This window comes from Aegilops tauschii, chromosome 7, assembly GCF_002575655.3.
Source record: "Aegilops tauschii subsp. strangulata cultivar AL8/78 chromosome 7, Aet v6.0, whole genome shotgun sequence".
In the NCBI taxonomy this organism is placed as follows: Eukaryota; Viridiplantae; Streptophyta; class Magnoliopsida; order Poales; family Poaceae; genus Aegilops; species Aegilops tauschii.
The window spans coordinates 460,995,968-461,020,240 of record NC_053041.3 but is presented as its reverse complement, the minus strand read 5'-3'; positions in this window follow the sequence as shown (position 1 = coordinate 461,020,240).

Sequence of the window (24,273 nt, the reverse complement as noted above, 5' to 3'; positions counted from 1 at the left end):
CGAGGTGTAAAACTGTGGAGGGGGGCACCGCACACAGCTAAGAGGTTGTCTGTTGTGTCTTTGGGGTGCCCCTGCCCCCGTATATAAAGGAGGGGAGGAGGAGGCCGACCAACAAGGGGCGTGCCAGGGAGAGGGGAGTCCTACTAGGACTCCAGTCCTAGTAGGATTCGGCCCCACCCTTTTTTCCTTCTACCGGAGGGGGAAAAGGGGAAGGAGAGGGAGTAGGGGAAGGAAAGGGGGTGGCGCCCCCTTCCCAAGTCCAATTCGGCCTCCTCCCTTGTTGGGGGCGCACCAGCCCCTTGTGGGCTGGTTAGCCGCCCTCCTATGGCCCATAAGGCCCATATCTTTCCCCGGGGGGTTCCGGTAACTCCCGGTACTCCAGAAAAATGCCCGAATCACTCGGAACCATTCCGATGTCCGAATGCAACCTTCCAATATATGAATCTTTACCTACCGACCATTTCGAGACTCCTCGTCATGTCCGTGATCTCATCCAGGACTCCGAAAAAACTTGGGTACATCAAATCACATAACTCATAATACAAATCGTCATCGAACGTTAACCGTGCGGACCCTACGGGTTCGAGAACTATGTAGACATGACCGAGACACATCTCCTGTCAATAACCAATAGCGGAACCTGGATGCTCATATTGGCTCCTACATATTCTACGAAGATCTTTATCGGTCAAACCGCATAACAACATACATTGTTCCCTTTGTCATCAGTATGTTACTTGCCCGAGATTCGATCGTCGGTATCATCATACCTAGTTCAATCTCGTTACCGGCAAGTCTCTTTACTCGTTCCGTAATACTTCATCCCGCAACTAACTCATTAGTCACATTGCTTGCAAGGCTTATAGTGATGAGCATTATCGAGAGGGCCCAGAGATACCTCTCCGAAACATGGAGTGACAAATCCTAATCTTGATCTATGTCAACCCAACAAATACCTTCGGAGACACCTGCAGAGCGTCTTTATAATCACCCATTTACGTTGTGACGTTTGATAGCACACAAAGTGTTCCTCCGGTATTCGGGAGTTACATAATCTCATAGTCTGAGGAACATGTATAAGTCATGAAGAAAGCAGTAGCAATGAAACTGTAACGATCATAATGCTAAGCTAACGAATGGGTCTTGTCCACCACATCATTCTCCTAATGATGCGATCTTGTTCATCAAATGACAACACATGTGTATGGTCAGGAAACATAACCATCTTTGACAAAGAAGCTAGTCAAGTAGATGCATACTAGGGACATTCTGTTTTTGTCTATGTATTCAGAGATGTACTAAGTTTCCGGTTAATACAATTCTAGCATGAATAATAAACATTTATCATGATATAAGGAAATGAATAATAACTTTATTATTGCCTCTAAGGCATATTTCCTTCACATGGCTCCTGCAGGTGGGCGACGACGAGGCAGGGGCATCGGAGCAGCGCGAAGGGAGGGAGAATGAGATGAGAGCAGAGTGAGCGACGGGCATGACGAGCGAGGAGACTGTGGACCGACTGGCTGGTCAAACCCTCCCGACCGAGCCGCTACCACCATGGCTGTTGACAGCCGTTTCGCCCACGCCATCGGCTGTTGTGTAAGAGCGTCTCTAGAAGACCCCGTATAATGCCGACCCGCAAAATGCGTTTATAGTTCGCGGAAAAATGGCTTTGCGGGCTAGCGTGGGCTTTTTAAGGGTCCGGTTTGCGGGGTCCCCTCGGCCACCACCAGCACCGGCCCGTAAATCAGCAATTTGTTCAATTTCGGGCATGAAAACACATTTCTTTGCTTCTTTATTTTCTTCAAGTGCATTGGATACATAATAATTCACCAAATCTTTCCTAGAATAGTAAGACCAAAGAAAACAAGAACCACAATTAAGCATTTTAGAATATATCCAACTTTCATAACTGCTCCCACTAGTTGGACCAACATCTTCTCCATGCCTTCATTGTTGATCTGTGGATTCTTGATTTTGCATTCTTCATTCTTCTTCTTTGATTCTAAAGTAGATGTTGCTCCCCCTCTAGTTTCTTCTCTAATTGCACATGCAGCCGCATCATTAGTTTCAATTCTACCAACGAGTTCACGAACATCTATTAAGTTTCTTCCTATCAATGAATTGATGCATTCTTATTCCCAATACCAAAATGGGCATCCACCTTCCTACACACATGACCATCTCAATAAGCTACCGAAATTGAACCGAATAGGTTGACAAAGCCGAATGAAAACAAGAACATACCCCGTCGTCTTTGCATTTGAAGAATATCCATCCGGGGTGTTGCGCATGCTAGATGTTAGCCGCATCACTGTCTGTGTGCAGTCATCACACTATATGAGCGGCATCGACGAGCCGGCAAGACGCTGCGCGAGCGCCGAGCCTCGGCGTCGGCCGACCAAGTCCTTGCTGGCAAACCAACGATGGCGGCTAGAGGACGAACCGGTACCTGCATGCAGCGTTGGGCCTTTTGTCCGGGCTGTGCGAGGTGCTCCCCGACCAATCCATGGCTTGGCGCAGCCGTCGGTGGCCGGAAACGCCAAATCCGGCGGCCGCGACAAACAGCCGCCGATCTGCAACTTTCCAGCCTGCCGAGGCAGGAGGAAGTGGTCGAGAACAATTCGGGCGTGTGGCGGCCCGTTGGCGTGATCCTGGCGGCTGGTATGGCCGGAATCGTAGGCGGCTGTGGGCGGAGAAAAGCGCAGACTGAAATGTCCCCCCCCCCCTCCCCGCCAACTGCTCCCGCTATATATAGGGCACCAACGGGCGAGGGGGAGAACCTGCGTTTTTGGGGGTTGGGGTGGGAATTTTGCCGCGCCCCGAAAAAGCATTTACGGGTCCGACGCGTTTGCGGGGTCTGATCGGGCAGCTTTTTTCGTGCGAACCCATATTTTGGCGGTTATTTTACGGGTCGAAACATTATACGGGGTCTGCTAGAGATGCTCTAACATGGGATCTTTGCAGCGTCAAATCATGGTTCAAAAAGAATGTTAGTGTTTTTTGTCACTGTCACGTGCTATGTTCGGTGCAAAGTGTCTTCCAAACGTATTGTGGTGGTTTTTTTGCTAATGATGTTTGCATTGTTATGGTTTTATGAATTTGACTCACAATCGCCTATATACTGTGAGAGGCACTAACTGCCAACATAGCTCCCTCCAACTTCCCTAAAAAAAAGCTCCCTCCAACTAACTTGCGATGTTGAGGGATCTATGCCGGTCTGCATGAATAATCCATCGGCCGGAAGCCTCAGTATCTAAACTTTTGGACCACGCGAAAGAGTATCGTTGCAATATTTCGTACTCCCTCTGTAAAGAAATACTTCCTCTGTTTTAAAATATAAGAATGCTTTTCACATTATACTAGTGTGAAAAACGTTTTTATATTTTAGGACAGGGAGTATAAGACTGTTTAGATCGATACTACTAATAAGGACTTGGTTAAAACGTCCACTCTAGCAACAGCTAGCAGACATATCAAATTCTTAATCATACAATTAGTATTACTTAGGGTTAACTACAATCATCACATCAGCTATCTCAGCAATGTCAACGCTGCTAGTAGTAGTAGCTATCGTCCATGCACATAGCTTGCCGGAACCAAGGCACGGAACCTGGCCAGTAGCCAATGCAGGCGGCACATGCAGTCGTGGTTGCCGGAGAGTACGCGCAATTTGTCGGCGGTTTAACTATCAACGCTAGCGCTAGGGTTAAATTAGTAATTTGCAGGCTACGATCGCTAAGCTAGCTGGTGAAGGGTCAGTCGGCAGTCACCAGCAACTGATAAGCCCTCGTGGTCCGGCAACTACTAGCTAGTACTCCGTCAGTACATATACTGTACGAACCTAAGACACAATTATAGTATATCAGTGGTCAGTGGAGATCGAGCAGCTTTTGCGAAATGAATCAAGTTGATCTGCTGGTGTTTAAATAAACATCTTGACGGGGACACATCACAGGTACGCGCCAACCTAACCTGAGCGCACAACGTACGGTTGCGTGGCTGTTGGCACGTGCTGATCGGGCATGCATGTGATCTGTTTGTGTGTAGCTTTGTGGTGCTTGTGGATTTTGGACGCGAGCGAGCAGTAGCACCTTTCTGTTTAGGGTTTGGAGCAGGTATTGCGATTCGAAGAACGAAAAAGGAAGGATGGTTGACTAACGGATGCGCGAGTAGAGAGCACATGCTTCCAGTGTCGACGTCCTGAACACGGCGACATATGGTCTGGACAACCTCGCCGATGATATTTTCACCGGCATCCGAGCCAAGAGTTATTATCGGCTGACGCAAAACGAGAATGCAAGGAAGTATGCTGGACTTGTACGCTAGGCCAACCTAATGTAATGGCACTGGAGGGGATCTCCAACACTGATCCGCAAACCAGACACCGCATCCATCTATGGACAGGAGGACAGTCCACGGACACGGATACAGGAGCCAACCATCCAAAGCTAGCCGCATATATTTTAAACCGAATTTCAACTAACCGAATGAATTACATGCAAACTGGATGATTTTCATATAAACTGGGCTTACATTTCGACATATTTTAACTAAACTATATTGGACTACGGTAAAACTAGTCTATAGCCGGCCGCGGCGGATCTTCATTCTCGCGACATGACTTTCCAATGTCCGGCAACCCCTCGTCGGCACTACCGGGTGCCCAGGAGGGATATGCTTCAGTGGGAGGGGAAGACTAGCCTCCTCCTCCCCGAAGCACGGATCAGGGTCGGTTTTTGGGCGGGCGAAGACGGTCATCGTGGTCTACGCCCCCACTCACCGAGCAAGTCACCGGCTGTGTCACCCGGTGACGTGGTGGCGCTGGCCTTCATGGAACCAAAGCGGTGGCGGCCTCCCATGGTCTAGTTTTCCACGCTATTCTCGGTGGCCGCCGGACATGTCGGCCTCCACGGACATCGCTTCTTTCCCGACCTGCCTGGCGTATTGCCGCCATTGCTCGCGGAGGATTTGCTGGGAGACAGTGTTGGCCAGCCTGGACATGCAAGGAGGGGCTGGCGATGCCGGTGGCGCTGGATCCGGAATCTTTGTCGACAAGCCTACCTGTATCGGGTTAGCTCGTTGGGCAACCCAGGCCGCTGCAATGCCAGAGGCCATGGCGGATGTTGTACATGGATGCCCAGGCCGCTGCAATGCCAGAGGCCATGGCGGATGTTGTACATGGAGGAGATGGTGAGCGGAGGTGAGTTGTGGTTCTTGCCCGACGTCTGGCCATGTTTTATATAGCGGCTGGTGCGAGGAGCCAGCCGAAGTGGTGTTTAATGTCGGCCGTCACAAAAATGGGCGTGTGGTGCTCGGGGCGCTGGAGTAGGTTCCTCTACACACACACACCGGTTTAATGGAGGTAGGCGGGCAGACGGATGTCGTTTCAATGTGGAGAGAAGGTGTGCACTCTAGACAGTGCTCTCGGTCGGCGAGCCGCTTCAATGTCGGCTCCAGTGAGCGGTCGCGTCCACTCTTGGCCGACATGAATGCGGGCGGCTAACTTCAGGAGGGAAAGCGTGCGGGCGCGTTAGAGGTGTTTTGGTGGGGCCAAGTTTGTGAAACGCGGGTGTGGCAGTGGTCTTAACGCGCACAAGGGCCCTCAATTTGTTTTCGGTTTGCGGGAAAAATCACGTCCGGACCGGTCGGCGGACCGATAGAACCTCGTGTTGAGTGGCAAAACATGTTCAGATCGCACGATCTGAACGGTTGCGTGTGGTTTGAGGGTCTGCTTTGGAGATTCCCCACACAATGTACCAAGACGTTTGCTCGTTTGAATTTTTTTATCCTGAATGCATGCAGAATTGCTTGTGAACCAACAAAATGGAGAGTGACAGCTTGGATAAATATTGGGGCTGTGTACATGCGCAGTAAAGTGTAAATAAATGTTTTTTCACGAAAGTATATAAATGTTTTCCATGAGAGGTGAATGAGATGTGATTTTCTGACCCTTGTACACAACAAGTGATTTTATTTCGTTCCCTACTATTGTGGTACATGGAAAGATAGACGGGAGCGTTGGAGTAAAATGCACAAAATCACCATAATAGTGATGTGATTAGCAGAAAACCATCACTTTACAAAATGTTGCACTTTCCACCACGTCGAAAAAGTGTCAGTGGCAAACTACAATGAACCATTTTTTGAACAAAATTGACGTGGAAAAGCACGCGCGGGGACGACATGATGCCTAACGGTCATTAACGGCAGCCTGACTGGCGCGATCGGGATGCGTTTCCCTACACGAAAACAGTGGGCGACGCGAAGTCATTTAGCTCACTCTCTCTCCCAACTCGCTCCTCACTCAAGCTCACGCACCTCTCCACCACTCTCGCCTTTGCGCCGGGACCAGTCAACCTCACCGCTGGCTCGCAATGTCTTCCTGGAAAGACGGGGAGGAGAGCAGCGAGGAGGACTTGAGCTACGCCGGCATGGGCATGGATCTGTGGGTAAGATCCCCCACTGGTTTGGTTTTATGTTAGGGTTATGGTTTGGGTTTGGGTTTGGGGATTTTCCATTTCATATATGATTAAGCTACGTTGATGCTTCTTGTCAAAGCAGGAAAACCTGGAGACCACCATTGATGCTTCCTAGTGTGGCTCGCCAGCTGATCCGGCCATCAAATGCAAGCTTCACCACCAGCTTAGAGCCAAAAGATATGTTGCACTTGATGGCATAGACACTGGGAGGAGATTTTATGGTTGTGGTAAGTGGCTAATTTGTCATTGCCTTCCTGTTTAAGCACATTGGTGTGTAACTGAATTAGCTTAATATCAGTGTTTACTAATCTTTGTAATGTTAATTGAATTTAGTATTGTACTGAATCTTGTGTTGCTGACTTGCAAAGTAGTTAACTGAATTTAGTATTGTACTGAATCTTGTAGTTACTGACTTGCAAAGTAGTTAACTGAATTTAGCATTGTACTGAATCTTGGAGTTGCCAACTTGCAAAGTAGTTACGAACCAACAGGAGACTCACGCAACAAATGTCAACAGTGCCTGCACGCGCGCACAACAAATACTTGCACCCAACACGGGCAAGAGGGTTGTCAATCCCCTTGTACTCGTTATTTGCAAGGATTAATTCTGGTAGTGATGGATAGATAAATTGCAAAGTAAAATAAAAGATAATAAATTGCAGCAAGTATTTTTTTAGGGTTTTAGTAAATATAAATAAAATGGACCTGGGGGGCATAGCGTTCACTAGAGGCATCTCTCTCATAAGCATAGCACTGTGGGTAGACAAATTACTGTTGGGCAAATGATAGAAAAGCGCATAGTTATGACATTATTCATGGCATGAACAATAAATAGGCATTACGTCTGAGACAAGTAGACCGACATCCATCTCCATCTAGTACTATTACTCCACCCCTCGACCGCTATCCATCATGCATTTTAAGATATTAAGTTCATAACAAACAGAGTAATGCTTGGAGCATGATGACATAATCTAGACAAAGCAAGACCACATAACATGTTCGAGCCTATCGTTGTACCCTTAGTAGCAACAATGCAAATATGTGCCTCGCTACTCCTGCTGTCATAGAGTGAGGAAACTGCAAGATTGAACCTACTACCAAGCACCTCTCCCGCTAAAGATAAACCAATCTAATTGGTGAAACTAGACAATTATATCAGAGAGAAATACAAGGCTATAAAATCCCACATAATAAAGTTAAGAAAAGACTCAGTTACTTACAATGAATAATAAGATTATAAACCCACAATTCATTGGATCCCAACAAACACACACGAAAGGATTACATCGAATCGATCTCAGAAGAGAACATTATATGATGATCAAAAAGAGAGTGAGAGCCATCTAGCTATTGTTATGGACTCGTAGGTCCTATGGGAACTACTCACACATCATTGGATAGGCGGCAAGGTTGATGTAGAAGCCCTCCATGGTGGATTCCCCCTCCGGCAGAGTACCGGGAGAGGCCTCCGGATGGGATCGCAGAAGAAGAGAGGCTTGCGGAGGCGGAAGAATTTTTCGGGTCCTCTCTTGGGAGTTTCTGAATATTTAGGAATTTATAAGGCAAGAATAAGGGTAACCAGAGCCACAGGGGGCCCACAAGGGGGCAGGGCGCCGCCCCTCCTTGTCGTCTTCTCGTTTGTCGTCTGGACTTCCCCCCAAGCTTCTAGGGTCTCTTTTGGTCTAGAAAAAATCGTCAAAAAGTTTTGTCGTGTTTGGAATCCGTTTGGTATGGATTTTCAGTAAAACCTAAAAGAAGCAGAAAACAACAACTAGCACTGGGCACTGAGTTAATAGGTTAGTCCCCAAAAATGGTATAAAATAGTGTATAAAGCATACAAGATTGATAATATAATAGCATGAAACAATCAAAAATTATGTGCTATTCCCTTTGCTTCGCGGTACTTTTCAAAAATCGAGGTGAGATGTATCGGTATCCTCTTGAGTCATACACATGCTCACTATAGTGATCTCCTCGTTATCAATTTTTTTTCTTCTTTTTCGTTGACATGTTCTGGCATCCCCATGACACAGTCACTTGTGTCTGGCCAGACAATGATGAATGTCCTCACACTGGGAGAGCCCGAAGAATATCTCTCTATCCAGTTCATCGGAAAGTTTGACACGGGACTAGATAGCTCGAAAGTGGGATTTGCTCCTCCGACGATGGAGGGATATTCTCAAGGCCCTCTCGGTGTGATGGCATCAATCATCATCTGACTAGACAAATGTGACTTCATCATGGGGATGTCGGAACACAATAATGAGAAAGAAGAACAAAACCAGTGATGAGGATTTCGGTATAGTGAGCATCGTGATGACTCAGGAGGATACCGATGCATCCCGGGTTTTGTGAAGTATCACGAAGCAAAGGGAACAACACGTGATAAGGTTCACTTGAATATCATTCGTGTACTCACATGGACCAATATGGATGTCCACAGTCCCGTTGTCGGTCATTGAACGAACGGTTTCGTCCATGTCTGTGAGTTACCGAACCTACGGGGTCACAAGCTTAATGCAATCACAATCTGCTGAGTGTTAGTAGGACATGAGTCATTATAATATATTTGTGGAATTATTTCATGAATATTCGGAATAGTTCCGAGAGGATCCAGAAGCGTTTCGGGGTCACCGAAATGGTTTCGGTGAGTATCGGGTAATACCGGGCATTACCAATAAACTATATATAGATGGAAAAAGTTTCCATATATATATATAATGGTTTACAAGTATTTAGAATATTTTATATTTAATTTAAATATCAACGGGCCTAAAAAGGCCAAGAGGTGGAAGGCAACTTGGCCAAGAAGGGCCAAGTGGGAAAGTGCCTCCTTCCTTGAATTGAACAAGGGGGAGGAATCCTCCTCGCCCTCCTAGGCCGGAACCCCAAGGGGGAAACTTTCCCCCTTGGTGGCTGCCCTCTCCTTCCCCTTCAACCTATATGTACATGAGGATTTTGCGCTTTTGAACATACAAGTTTTGGAGCCTCCTCTAGTTCTTCTAGTTCTTCTAGTTCTTCTAGTTCTAGTTGGTCCTAGTTGACTAACTAGAGCTAGGATAATCCTCTTGTCCTCATAATTAGAAGCTCAGTGTGGTTCTAATCTCCTCCCTCTAATTCTCCGCTCACGATTAGCTCGGACGGCGAAGTGTTGCCGGATCATGAAGGTTGCATGCTTGCAACCAAGTAGAAAGGATGTGCTTTCAGTCTTCAGTTCGAGGGACTGTTCGTGGGTGCTACGAGGGATCGTTCATCGACGATTCGAGGGACTCCAAGTACGATCTACGCCGACACGTTCTTATTTCGTGGAAACTTGGTGATGGTTACGATCATGATCCCAACCTGTTATGCATCTTCATATTGATATTGGGTGATCGTAGGTGCGGTTTTTTTGTTTTCTACTACGTTTCCCAACACTTATTAAACCTCAGTCTTCCTCTGTGTCTGATGGAAATAGTTTGTTCCAAAAATATGCTTTGAGTGTTAGCAATCATGGAAAACTATATGATAGTTGAGTATGTGGAATTTGCTAAATCAAAGCTCTTACATAGACCCTTCCTAAAAATAAGATGAATCGTAATTGTTTGATGACTGAAAACATAGTTTGTTAAGGTTCAAGAGAGTTTGTGATATATACTTTAACATGTGAATAGTTTGCTACTTGATCATTATAAGTTTTATGACAAATGAGTTGTTGTTTATGATATATTGATGCTAGAAAAAGTGATTACAATTACCATTGATCATACTTATGTACTATTCTAGCATTCACACTCTCTAAATTATTTCTTTTATCATTTACCTACTCGAGGACGAGTAGGAATTAAGCTTGAGGATGCTGATACGTCTTCAACGTATCTATAATTTATGAAGTATTCATGCTATATTTACATTAATTCTACATGGTTTTGGTGCACTTTTATATGATTTTTATGGACTAACCTATTAACTTAGTGCCAAGTGCCAGTTCCTTTTCTTTGCCTATTTCTTTGTTTCACAAAAAAACCATACCAAACAAAGTTCAAACACGATAAAAATTTACGGTGATTTTTTTTGGAACATAAGAGACCCTTGAAGCTTTGAGGACCAAAAGACCCACGAGGACGCCACAAGCTCACATGGCGCGCCCCAAGGGGCAGGGCTGGCACCTGAACTTGTGGGGCCCTCGTAACTCCTTTTGGCGTGATTTCAACGCTGAAAATTCTTATAAATCCAGAAACCCCCGAAAGTTAACCTTGATGAGTTTTTCCGCCACCTCAAGCCTCTGTTCCAATGCGATCTATCTGGAGCCCTGTTCTGGCACCCTGCCGGAGGGGGAAGCCATCATCGAAGGCCATCTTAATCATCCCCGCTGCCTCCATGACGAGGAGGGAGTAGTTCACCCCCGGGGCTGAGGGCATGTACCAATACATATGTGTATGATCTCTCTCTCTCTCTCTCTCTCTCTCTCTCTCGTGATCTTGATAGGACACGATCTTGATGTACCATGAGCTTTAATATTCTGACATCACACCATGCTTTTTTGGATGTTGCATCATACACAGTTTGATCAAATGGTGTGTGATAGATGTGTCGTCTTAGGCCCAATTTGCAGTAGTGAATCATAACTATGGTCAAGCTGGCCGACTAAAAACAAAGCGCTACATGGGAGGCAACCATGTGAATAAGGTAGATATAAAAGTAAGTGTGTTTTTGTTGTTTCAATAGAGTGTTGAAGTTTTTGTTTGAATCGAAAAGAAGAGAAAAAGAGTCGCTACTAATGTTGTTCATAATGAAAAGTTGCTATGTTTTGTGCATACATTGAAAGTCTGGATATTTTTCCTATTACATATGTTGAAACTAACCTCTCAGCTGTTAGAAGAAAATCCCGAATAAAAGGTAACTTTTCAGGCAATTTAGAGGTTTAGACGGCACATGGTATGACCTAGATGTATCGGCAGTCATACCGCATGAGAAGAGGAAAGCCCACAGAGTCTAGCACAACCGACGGTGTTTAGTACAAGCATGGTTACTCATACTGTTGGTCGTAACTCGCTAGGTCCAACCAAACAAAAAGTTCGATTTTCCAAGACGGTGTCGGGTACAAGCGCGGTTGCTCGTAGTGTTGGCCGTACAAGGTGCACAGGCAGAAGCAACAAAAGGTCTCATTTTTCTGAGACTATGTTTACGAGCGCATTTTCTCACACTGATGCTCGTACCAGGTATGCATAGAGATGGTCAATTGCCCAGGACATTTGACGGCGTCTGGTAAGAGTGCAAGCGCTCGTACCATCAGTTGTACCGCGTGCTGTGAAAGCCAATAACGCCCAAGGAGGAGGTAAATCTTCCCCATCTCTCTTCTAACACTTTCTTCTTCCTCCCAAACCTCTCCAAACCCTACGAAACCTTCATAGGATCTCCTTCCCTACTCGTTTGTAGTTCGAATCTTTCCGCGTGAACGATCTACACTTTGCTTCTCCTTCGATCCCCAATTTATTTTCCACGAATCCGTCTCTGTGTGACTGGCATTGCTATGTTTAGGTTATACGTACTTTTGATGCAATTTTTCATATGAGCACAAATTTGTTGATGTTTTTAGAAGATTTTGATCTTGTATTTTACATAGGTCCACTTGTGAACCATTTTATTGTGCTAAAAACTTATTTTGTTTAGATGTTTATGAGAAGGTCCACTCGCACCGCTTGTGGTGAAGCCGTCAATGCACCCGATGAAGTTGCATGTAGGCAACTTGTTTACTCTCAAGGGATCAACTTTGTCGGTCTTGAGGCGAAGAGGGGATACCAGTGCTTCACGAGAGGAAGATGAAAACAACCAAGTGGGAGTGTCCGTCCATGATAGCCATGCTTTGTTGATTGACGCTTGTTTGCACTAACGCTGGTTTGCACTTATGCACTAATGCTGGTTTGCAGCATTTTGTTTTTCAGAACTTTGCGACGTATTGTTGATTGATGCTTGTGTTTCTTAGCACTCTTTCGCACAATGTTGGGTTGAACCCCGGAGAAGAAGATGATCAGTCACTTTCCGTCTCATGTACCAAAATTTCAACATCTCTCTCACGGAGTGGTGAAACCACTTGGCTTCCCCAACAACGATGAACACTACCGCTACACCTACGATAGGCTCGAACCTCGCCCACTTTCATTATTCGGTCAAATTATTTGCCAAGTTGCATTGAGCATCCTACTATATGTTATCACTAACTCATTGCATGTACGAGGAGAAGTTTCAAAGGTTAATGAAGAAAACATCTAGATTCTTGGGAAGGTCGTGAACCCTGGCATCAGCTACTCACCCAACTTGGGCATGATACTTTTGCTTCACCTTGCATACCAAGTAAACTATGCACAAGGATATATCGCTTGCGGCGAAGTGTTTACTATTTAGCCAACTCCCTTGGCTTGAAATTCACCAACCTATGCTAGCTCGTAGGTAACACCTTTATCAATACTCGTGTTCTTTTGAGTGCCGGGCTCGCAATATCCCTCATGGTCGTCACTTCATTTGAATTACTAGAGTGGTACACTTGTTCCCTACTCCCATGACTAATCGTTTCTCGATAGAGGAAAAAAATTGCATTAGGTGCCACAGGAAGAAGATGTAGAAAGAGGCTCGAACCAGATGAGGTGAGCGAAGACAAACTTGCTACTGACTAAGAGTAGGAGGAGACCAATATGATGTACCAAAGGATGTGCCCTACATGTACAACCTTGAAGCCTCCATCAACAACACGAGCAACCTTGCCAATTCTCTTCGAGACACTTTCGGTACATGGGGAACAACTTCTCCGAGTGGAGTCAAGGACAGGCTCCGAACTCCCAGCCGTCACAATCATCTCGTTTGTTTGGCGTTGCAAAAGCTTAAGCTTTGGGAAGTTACTTCCACGTCTACATCAAGATGTGGCGGTATTTATTTGAATAAGTTGTAATAAGGTTGTACATTAACTCGGCGAGAGCTTCAAACACTCGTGTTGGCTTGTTCTGACACTTTCCTTTTATTTGATCTTGTTTTTCATTTTGTATTTTCTTTATTCGTCGGTTGCATTCATTGGAACTTAGCTTTCAAAACTCAAGACGATTGAATAATTTTTTCGATTTACTATTTTAAAATTTGCACATCTTTTTCAAATTAAAGAACATATTTTGATTTCACAAACAATTTTCAAAATTCATGAACATTTCTTAAAGTTTTGAACATTTTCAAAATCAACAACAATTTTCGATTTCACAATGTTTTTTCCAATTTAACAGAAATATTTTTATTTTTTATTTTTTTAAATTCACAACCACTGTTTGAATATGTAAAATTTCTCAGATTAGAGATCATTTTTCTCAAGTTAAAAACAGTTTTTCAATTCGTGAACATTTCCTTGAAATTGGAACATTTTTTTTATGTTTGAACTTTATCTTAATTCCTGAACATTTGTTAAATTTAAAATATTTTAAATTGCAAGAAAATTTTCCATCTAATTTAGCATTTTCAAATTCATGGTTATATTTTAAATTTGTGAACATTTTTTGGATTCACGGACTGTTTTATTAAATTATCAGAAAAATTATAATTTACTGAACTTTTTTACAAAATCGTGCTTTTTCTAAAAAAATTGATTTAAAAAAATCAAATTGTTTTCAATTTTATTTCCTAATAAAAATAAACATAATTAAAAACGAAATACAAAAGTAGTGACAAAATAGGTCACGCACAGCAGGGTCCATGTTTGTTTGTTCCGCACTGTGGAAAACTTTAGTTGTGGCACGATGCAGCAAATAGGGGTCACGGCTATGTGCCGCTCGAAAAATGTTTTTGATGTATAAGAAAAATGAACACTGTGAATCAAAAAGTAAAAAGTGTTAATCATGTATATGACAATGTTCTGACAAAATATTTGTGTAATTCAAAAAAAATGATTCTATATATTAAAAAATGCAACATTTAATAAAATATTCATGAGTTTCAAAAACATGTTTGAGACATTTCTCGGAAAAAGGTTTGTACAATGTTAATCTTGCATTTAAAAAATGTTAAAAATGTATAGAAAAATGTCTCGGTTGTATACAAAAAACATATAAGTGAGAATGTAAAAAATAAAAAATTATAACCGGTATTTTAATCATATGAAAAAAAATCACACATATGTAAGAAAAATGTTTGTCATATTTACGAAAAGTTCGAAAAATATATAATGTCACACATTTCAATACAAATGTACATGACATTTAAAACAATGTGTATACAAATGTAAAAATACATGTAATTCCATAAAAATGCTTTTACATTCAAAAAATGGACGTCAAATTTAAAAAAATATTCATAAGTTTCAAAAAAAATGTGACACTTAAAATAATATCTCTACAACGTAATAAAAATGTTAACAAATCGCAAGAAAATTATAATAAAAATTCAACATCTATTTTAATAGATATTTACCACGTACGTGAAAAAAGTAAATTGGAAACAGGTTTTGTAAAATAATAATTTAATATGTATTAGAAAACTGTTAAATGGTTATAAGTTTGGAAAACAAATATATACAAAAAATATGCAAGCTGTATAAAAAAAAGAAGAACGAAAAAAGAGAAAAGAAACGGAGTGAGCAAACTCTACTGCGATCACGCCAGAACATAACAAACCTAGGCGCGCAAGAAAGTGGGCCGGCCAGCTTTTACTATCGCCCGTTAGCTATTCCTATATTAGAAAGTTACTTGCAAAATGGCCCGTGTGTTGCAATGGCAAAATAAATTCATAATCGCCAATGGCCATGACTACAATTTGCTTCATCACCGAGATACAATATCATTCTCATTTTCGTGAAATCATGAACAATTTTTGAAAATCTTGAACATATTTTAAACTCATGAAAATATCTGAAATTTTGAATATTTTTACAGATTTTCGAACATTTTGTAAAATCATGAAATCACTTGAATTCATGAACATTTTATACTATTAGCAAACATTATTTTTATAAATTTGAATATTTTTCTAAAAAGAAAATCTTGAATAGGTGAACGTTTCTACAATCGACGAACACTTTTTAGTAAAATGGTTTAACAAAATTTGAAATTCACAAACATTTGTTTAGATTTATTGAACAGTTTTTGAATCCGCCAACATTTTATGAATAATAAACTGTTTTGTAAGCCACAGATAGTTTTTGAATTTTTTATAATATTTTTAGTTCATGAAGATTTTTTTTAATTGCCGAAATTTTGTTCAATTTCATTAAAAGTTTGTAATACATGATTTTTTAATAATGAACAATTTTTTATTTCCCAAACATTTGTGTTCAAAATTGCAAACAGTTTTTGAATATGCGAGTATTTTTTAAAAATCACGAACATTTTCTGAATCCACAAATATTAATGTATGGTTAAACATTTTAATTTAATGTTCACAGTTTTTTTAATTTTGGGAACATTTTTGAAGTCCCAAATTAATTAAAGTAGAAACAACGAAGATGGAAAGGAAAAGAAAATTTAAAAAATAGGCCGCCCGGACATGGGTTGATCCAACCAGACATGTTATGTCTTCTACCAGCACGCAGAGCGCAGTATATAAGGTTACTACTGCATGGGCAGGCCCAGGTGAGGATTTTCCCTGTGTGAAACATTTTTTATCAATTATAGGTGTCATCGGTGGGTAATATTTTGCAATTTTGGGGCAATTTCGATGACGTACCACCAGAAGCAATAGACCCTTTATTATTATTAGGTACTAGCAAACATGCCCGTGTGTTGCAACGGGAGAAAAACAATAACCCCTTATACACACCTGGCGACATTAGCAAATCCCTTTAAACTTTTTATGAAGCACACGACAAACAATAAGATAAGTGGTGTTGCACAAAAACATAAAGGTGAGATAATTTTTTAAGTATACTCAAGGTGTTTCCAATTTATTAGATAACATAAATATTTACCTAATTGCCGTCATCGCCTTTATTATTGCCCACCAAGCAAATGTTCAGTTAGGATGAAAATAGCAAAGTACATTTTAGTACTGAAAGATAGCATATGCATAAGAGCATTATTTTTGTCTTGCTGATATGCATGTTTGCAACTATAATTCACGTCAAGACTTAATTTGGTTGCAAACATATTATACGGCTCCACTGCAAACAATCAATCTTTAAGGACATTCATACCAAATATTCAAGGTTGCATATCAACATTGATATTCTTTAAAAAAATATGAACACATTTTCTAACAATATGGTAATCAACGTTATGCCACTGGTTTACATAAAGCTCGTATCAGTTGTTTATTGTACATGTTCATATAGGGGTTGGTTATTGTGCATTGTATGAAAATAGGGAGGATAATTTATGTATCTGTTGTTATCTTTAGAATATGGTAGCTAGTAGTAAATTATAGCTTTTGTGAGAGTATCAAACTATGATGCATCCTAAACGTAATTTTAGAAATGATTAACATGCAGGATAATAGCATATTTAAAATCTACACATTTGTTTTTGAGAAATCTACACATCTTTTTGAGAAATTTTCATACATAACATGTTAGATTTGGAAGATATGAATATTCTAAAAATATTTGAATCTGAAAAAAAGTTAAATAGAAAGAGAAAGCGAGTTGGGGAGGAATCAAGCTTGGGTCTCCCGGTTGAAAGAGTTAGGCTCCAGCCAGTCATGCATATATGAATGTTTGTTTTAATTGAGGGGATTGCTTCTTATTAACCAAAGATGAGGTGGTGTGGCCAAAAGAAAAGAAAGAAAGAAAAGCAAGGAGCAAGGAGCAAGGATCAAACCTAGGTCTCCCAGGCAGAAGACATAGGCTCCAACCAGCCAGGTATGTAAGTATTCTTGTGATAAATGAGGGCGTCGCCTTATATAAACCAAAGCCAAGGCGGATGCTGCCACTACGATTGTTTTCTCTCACTTACAGGTAGGATAGTGGATAATTATTGGCAAGTTTGGGTGCAATTTTATGACGTCCCGACAGAAGCAATAACCCCTTTATTATTAAAGTAAAGATAGATATAGATAGAATACAGACGACATATAGCCCTGGCAGCAAATATTCGGGATTTCGCACAGGGGCGCCCCAGATAGTCGGGCCCATTTTATTTCTCTTTGTCTGTCCCCTTTTCACATTATTTTTATCTTTTGTGTTGAAGTTTATTTATCTTTTTAAAATATGCTCATAAATTTGAAAAATAAAATTTGTGTTTTGAAAAAAATGCTTGCTTTTTCAATAAGAATTGCTCACAAAGTCAAAAAAATGTTCGTGTTTTCAAAAGTTATAATTTTTCAATTTTGTTCAGGAGTTTTAAAAATTTCCTGTTCTCAAAAAATATTCACATATTCAAGAAATATTTTTGTTTCCAAAAATGCTACTATTTTGAAAAAATGTTCTCTTTTAAAATGTTCACGTTTTCAAAAAACAAATTCAGTGTTCCAAAAAATAATTTTGTTTTCAAATTATTTAACATTTCAAAAATATTCTGGTTTTTCAAAGCTTCTAATTATGTCATATTTTCCAACAATATCTGATATTTTTCAAAATAAAATGTTTGAAAAAAAAAGTTTATTTGTTGTTTGAAAAAAAGTTTGCATTTCAAAAGTAATTCACTTTTTTTCTTCCAAAAAATGCATTTTCGAGATTCCAAAAAATGACTTAAATCTGTCGCTTGCTTATAGCTCTTATAGTCGCTCGTTGCGCATTAGTTGGCAAACATCATCTGCTCTATTGGCTACACACGCACGCTCTCTACAGGAGGTCCCATGTTCGATCCTCCCTCGCGCACATACTTTTTTTGGGGGTGGGGGGGGGGGGGGGGGTTCACAGTTCAAACTCAAACTAGAAATGGGCCGGCTCAGCACGGCTCAGTGTGGGCGAGTGGCAGAATATTTGTTGCAAAATGCAACAAATAGCGGATCCCTTGCGCCGCCTTATGCAGGGCAACATGAGGTCCCTCATAAATGCTTTTCCAATTTTTCTGCCACAAGAAGTAGCAAAAGGAAATGTTGATGGTGCTCTATCCAAGTCAGGTAACATAAATATAGCTAGGAGAAATTTTTGATTAGAAAACGAGAGCTTCTTGGGTGCGTCGTTGTTGGTCATCGAGGGGACGATCGCGCTGTCTTGTGTGGAGGCATGGCGCGAAGAGAAGCGTTAAGGTTGCGACGAGATCTCCAGCTGGGCGAGGTGCTTTATTGCATCGGATTGTGCAAGATTTTGTTCAAACTTTTGAAGATGGAAGGGTGGGAGAAAATGCATTGCTAGCAAGGGAGATAAAGGCTATCCGGAATGAGACTTGGAATACTACTTTCTGCCATGAATGAAGGGAGGTTAATTTAGATGCTTACAACGCTGCTAAAAATTCTCTCGCTTTAGTGCCAGGATGTTATGCCTAGCTTGTAGATCCGCCAGAATATGTAAACACTACTAATGAGCTTTAATAAAGTTGGGCGTGGTATTTTTATACGCATTCTGCGATAAAAATGTGGCCGCTGCAGAGAAGGTACAGTCGAGGCCGCTATTCGGGCCGGCCCATTTAGCAGCCTAGTGTAATAACTACCATTTTCTCTGAGGCTTTCAGTTTACGAACATTCCAGAAAGTCCCTTTTCAATATTTTTTATTATTTTGCCTTTTCCTGTTTATTTAGTCATTTATTAATAAAAATGTTTCTTTGGCAAATTTTTTAAAAATATTTATTTTTTGAAACCTGTTTTAAAGTATTCATGTAATTCAAAAAATGGCCACAATTTTCAGAAATGTTCTCAAAAAATTGAAAATGTTAATATTGTAAGAATTGTTCACAATGTTTTCAAAATATCACATTATATTATTCTAAAATTATTTTTCAAATATTATTCAGAATTTTTAGAAAGAATTTCGTAAATTTTTGAATTTTGTTCACGTTTTTAGAATTTGTTCACAATTTTTATCAAAATTTAAGAAATATTATATTTTCAAAATATAATGTTTTCAGGTTTTTAAAAATAAAAATGGAAACAAAATGAAAACTAATAAAATGTGAAAAGTCCAACGAAATACATTCATGAAAAATCCCAGAAGAAACATGCGTGCTACATGGGTTGGTGCGCTCGGGCTCCCCCTGTGCGAATGCTGTACTATTTGCCGAGCAAGCGGCAAATAGGAGCTCGTGCCATAAATCTCAACTGCAGCAATGCCTTTCATGGGTGATTGCAGTTCGCCTTTGCTCGTCAGCTAATCCCGCAACAAACTCTTTGGCGGTTGACTAAAAGAGAGAAAACTTGACAGCAACTAATTAAGGGGTATCCTTTTGAAGAGAACCCAGTAGACACTTTTGATGGGCTGAGAGCGCACCACTTGTGCGTCTAGACGCCACCATGTGTCGCGCAGTGGGCGCATCCCCACGAAGCATGTATTTTTTCTCTTGTGTACTCATTTTTGGAAGAATTGGTGTACCGGCTATGTGACAACCATAAACAGACCCGGGAAGAAATAATATTTATGTCCTTTATTTTTTTTAAAAGAGGCGCTTGCCCGGTTTTAAACTGAGGCCCTTACGAATTCAACAAGTTTGACAAAGTACGACGAAATAAAGACAGAGATACATGTGATACATGCCTGTAGGCGGGATCAAGCGACGCAACGCTATAGGGGGAGGGGGTAGGCTCTCGAGGTAGCTAGGGATGACATCATGTTGATGGTGCCCCCGTGTCAATCGATGCAACTTAGTATACTTTGCCCGCACCTATGAGGCAAGCTCCTCCACGTGCCTTCGGTCTTGCGCCCTTGCTAGTGGCTTCCACAACTTGCATGGCTTTGTTGGCCTTGAGCATCATGGCCTTGTCCATCTTCTTGGAGGCCTTGGAAACCGCCGCCCTCGTGCCCACTTGTGCCCCGGGGGTCACGACCTTGTCCTGCACCGGGTTTTGCTCAAGATCATCGCGGATGCGTTCCAAGGCCGCCACACTTTCTAGGTTGTCGGTGAAGTCCTTGCCCCGGAAGCAGTTGTCGAGGCGGATTGGCGAGACGACGATCGCCCTAGCCGAGAGCGTAGCCCCCATCTGTGTTGACTTGGAGGCCGCAGAGCGAATTGGTGGAGATGGGCAAGGGGTGGCTGATCGGGGGGTTGAGGTCGCACTCGGGATAGGAGACTCAGCCGCAGTGATGCCAGACCCAACAGGGCGGCCACCCCCAGTCTCGGTTCCCCCTCCCGGAGAGCGGCAGACGCACGCCTTCTTTGAGATGGGTGACAAGGATGCACTGCACCGACTATAAGAATCGTACAGGTCCACGTCCAGCTGAGGAGGAATGGACTCGCACCGTAGCATCCATGGTGTATCCACAGCCGGCAAGACGTCCTTTATCTAATGATTTGTAGTTGGTTATAACCAATCAAAGATTGGAGATATTATAATAGTCAAAGAAATAGCAAGTAGATGATACCTAATAACTGTTCAAGCCAATGGACCCTACTAATCCGAATAAGGGCATCTCCAACGCTTACCCTCGAACCTCCTGCATCCGTTAGGATCGTGCAGTCCGGATCACGGAAGCCATGCAACGCGGTTCTGTATCCGTGGCACGGCCCAGACGTACTTTCCACCGCAAACCGGAGACAAATGTGGGGGCTTTTCTGGAGTATGGGTCGTTGCCACACCCGCTTCTGACTACCCTGGCCCACCCAAACCCCTCCTCACTCGCCCGTGTGCATTCACGCCCAGCGCCAGCTGCCCGCAATCATGCCGCTGTAGAGTGCGCCGCTCCACATTGAAGACGGCTCAGGGCGGACGCGAACTCTCACTGCCTTCGCCATTGAAGCGTTGTGCCTAGCAATGACGCCGGTCGCGACGCGTCTTCAGTGTCCGCGTCTGTTCAATGCCGAAAACGCGTGACTGGACGGGACGGATATCTACCACGCTCGTTGAATGACCCGTTCGTCCATATATGTCGCCATTAAGCAGGCTCGCCGGTCGAGAAACGCACTCCGGCGCCGCGCATTGACACACCCGGATGCCTGGCCTCATCGGAATCCGCTATTTAAAGGCAGCCACACCCGGCTCTCCACTCTACAAGCCGCTTCCCATCCTCCTCCCTTGCACTACATCCGCCATGACTGTAGGTGGCCGTCGGCGTTCTGGGAACCAGGGCACCCAGGCTTGCCTGCCTGCAGCCCACGGCGTGGCTCCATCAACGGCCTGGTACGACCCATCTACAAGACCACCAAGACAAGACCCTCGCGAGGGGCCAAGTCTCGCGAGGCGGACGACGCCAAGACCTCCCGAAGGAGCAGCCTCCCCAGGCGGCCTCCGGAGGAGCGGAGATTCCTATGCAGGTATCCAGCCTCATGAGGCTACCATGATGCAAGCCATGACGACCGAGGCAGGCGGGCGCCAGCGGGCGCAGAGGGGGCAGTTTCCTCTTTGGTGCTAAGGAGGCAAGGATAGGCATGGGTTCCCGAGAAATCTGGCAAAGGTTTCCATTCCGGTGCAACGAGACCAAGACCGCCAGCACGGCAGGACGGATGTCATCGCCGAGCCTACCGCTACGTCACGAGTAGAAGCTTTGCAGGCGAAGACCACTTTTCGTCAGGATAAGATGTACTACTTGTCCCCTTTCAAATTGGCCACTGTGGGATCCCTTCCCGCCTACGTTTTGGGGCAAGAGGACCGGGGCCACTATAAATATAGGTTAGCCACCACCGTAGAAGGGGTCGACTCATTCCCTCACCCCTGGACCTCGCGAGGTTGTTCATCCCTTGTACTAGTTCATCCTCAGCCCCTCGTGGGGCCAATCCACCACAAAGCAGGAGTAGGGTCTTACACCGCAAGGTGGCCTGAACCTGGGTAAACTGTCGTGTTCATCTTCTTCCTTGTTCGCGCGAATCAAGCTAGGCCGTGGGGCGACGAGCTGGTAGGCTGGATAGGTTGAGTTCTTTGCACACGCCCCAGAGTTTGAACATTTCTTGGGTCTGCGGAGCCCTGATCCGACATTTGGCATGCCAGGTAGGGGCGTGTCGAAGTCCTTCTCCCATCGCTCGTTTCCCCTCCGTTCAAACGCTCCCATGGCCGACGCTTGTCGTGTCCGCGCCGAGCGCTGGGCCACTTGTGTCGCCCTGACGGCACCCGTGGGCAACGACGCTCCTCGCCGCTCTGCCTCCCCCATGGCTAACGCCGCCACTGACCCTGCTGCTCGCGAGCAGCAGGATTCGTCGTTGCCACCTTCCATGCAGCGTGATGGCCGCACCGTGACTCCATCGCCCACTCCGGCCACGGCATCGTTCTCCCACTTCGGCCACGGCATCGTTCTTCCATGCCCGCTGTGGGCCGACAAACACGCAAGCAGCGCTGCTCATGGCACGCGAGCTCCTGCATTATCGCCCCGCCAATGACCTCTACGACGACTGGCTTGGCCACATCGCTGAGCTCGTCAACGCCGCCGATGAGGCTCCTGCGCCGTCCCGCTCGCTGCCCCCCCGCCATCCCAGGCGGGCGACATGGCTCACGGCGCGCCTCCTTCTCCTCCTCGGTGTAACGCTGACCCGGAGCCCAGGCGCGACGCGGCCCCATGTGACCCACAGCGCGGGGCGCCGGCAAGAGATGAAGCAAGCTGTCGGGTGGTGCAGCGGTCGTAGGCCGATGCGCGTGCACTCCCAGTGCCCCAGCGCCAGCACCAAGACCTCGCGCCGCTGGAGCCTATGGCGCATGGGTGTCGGGACCGAGCTCCCTCGGTGCGTGCCGTGCCTGTGAGCACGGCGGCCTGTCGTGCCTTCACCCCGGAGCTGCGCCGTGTCGTCTGGCCCGGCAAGTTCAAGCCAGATCTTCCTCCACGCTACAACGTCACCCCAACCCCAAAGAGTTCTTCCAACTTTATGCGATGTGCATCGAAGCGGCGAGCGGCGACAAGAAGGTTATGGCCAACTGGTTCCCCATGGCCCTCAAGGACGGCGCGCTCTCCTGGTTCCTGAACCTCCCGGAGGGGTCAATCTCTTCCTGGGACAAGCTTCGCGAGCGTTTCATCGCCAACTTCTAGGGCACTCGTGACCGCGCTCCTGCCGTGGCTGACCTGCGGCGCGTGAAGCAGCAGCCAGGCGAAACTCTGCACAAATACATCCAACGCTTTACAAGCGTTCGCCTCAAGATCCCGAAGGCGTCGGACGAGGCCATCATCTCGGCGTTCACCGTTGGTGTCCAGGATGTCAAGATGAAGGAGGAGCTCGCCATCCATGAGGACCTATGTTCGGCCCTGGAGATGTTCAACCTGGCGACCAAGTGCGCAAGGGCCGAAGAAGGCCACCTCTCCCTCCTTGACCTCCCGGAGCCCGATCCTGAAGACAAGAAGGCCAAGGCCAAGGAAGCAAAATGTAAGGGTCCCGCCGTGCTGGCTGCGGAGCCCGAGATGAAGCGTCGTCGTGACCACGATGAGCCCCCCAGGGGCAACCGCCCGTTCTATGTCTTCCACAACGTCCACAGCCACAACACCAACGACTGCCAGGAGCTCAGGGCAATCCGAGACGGGCGCCTTGGCCGCCGCCCCGAGCGCAGCGACCGCGGCTACGGCCGCAGAGGAGGCCGTGGTGGAGGCCGCTGGGACAATCGTGACCCTCGTCAGGACTGGTGTGACCAGCCCCGCGAGGACCGCTGGTAGGGCCACCCTCATGACGGACCATGGCGGGACCAGCCTCACGAGGACCGTCCTTAAGGCAACGCCGGCCTCCCTCTGTTGCCTCCGCCGCCAAGGAGAAACGACAACCAGCAAGACGATGGGGCCGGGGGCTTCCAAGAGCCTCGCGCGATCGCATGCATCCTGGGTGGTGCTCAGGCTCCCACCTC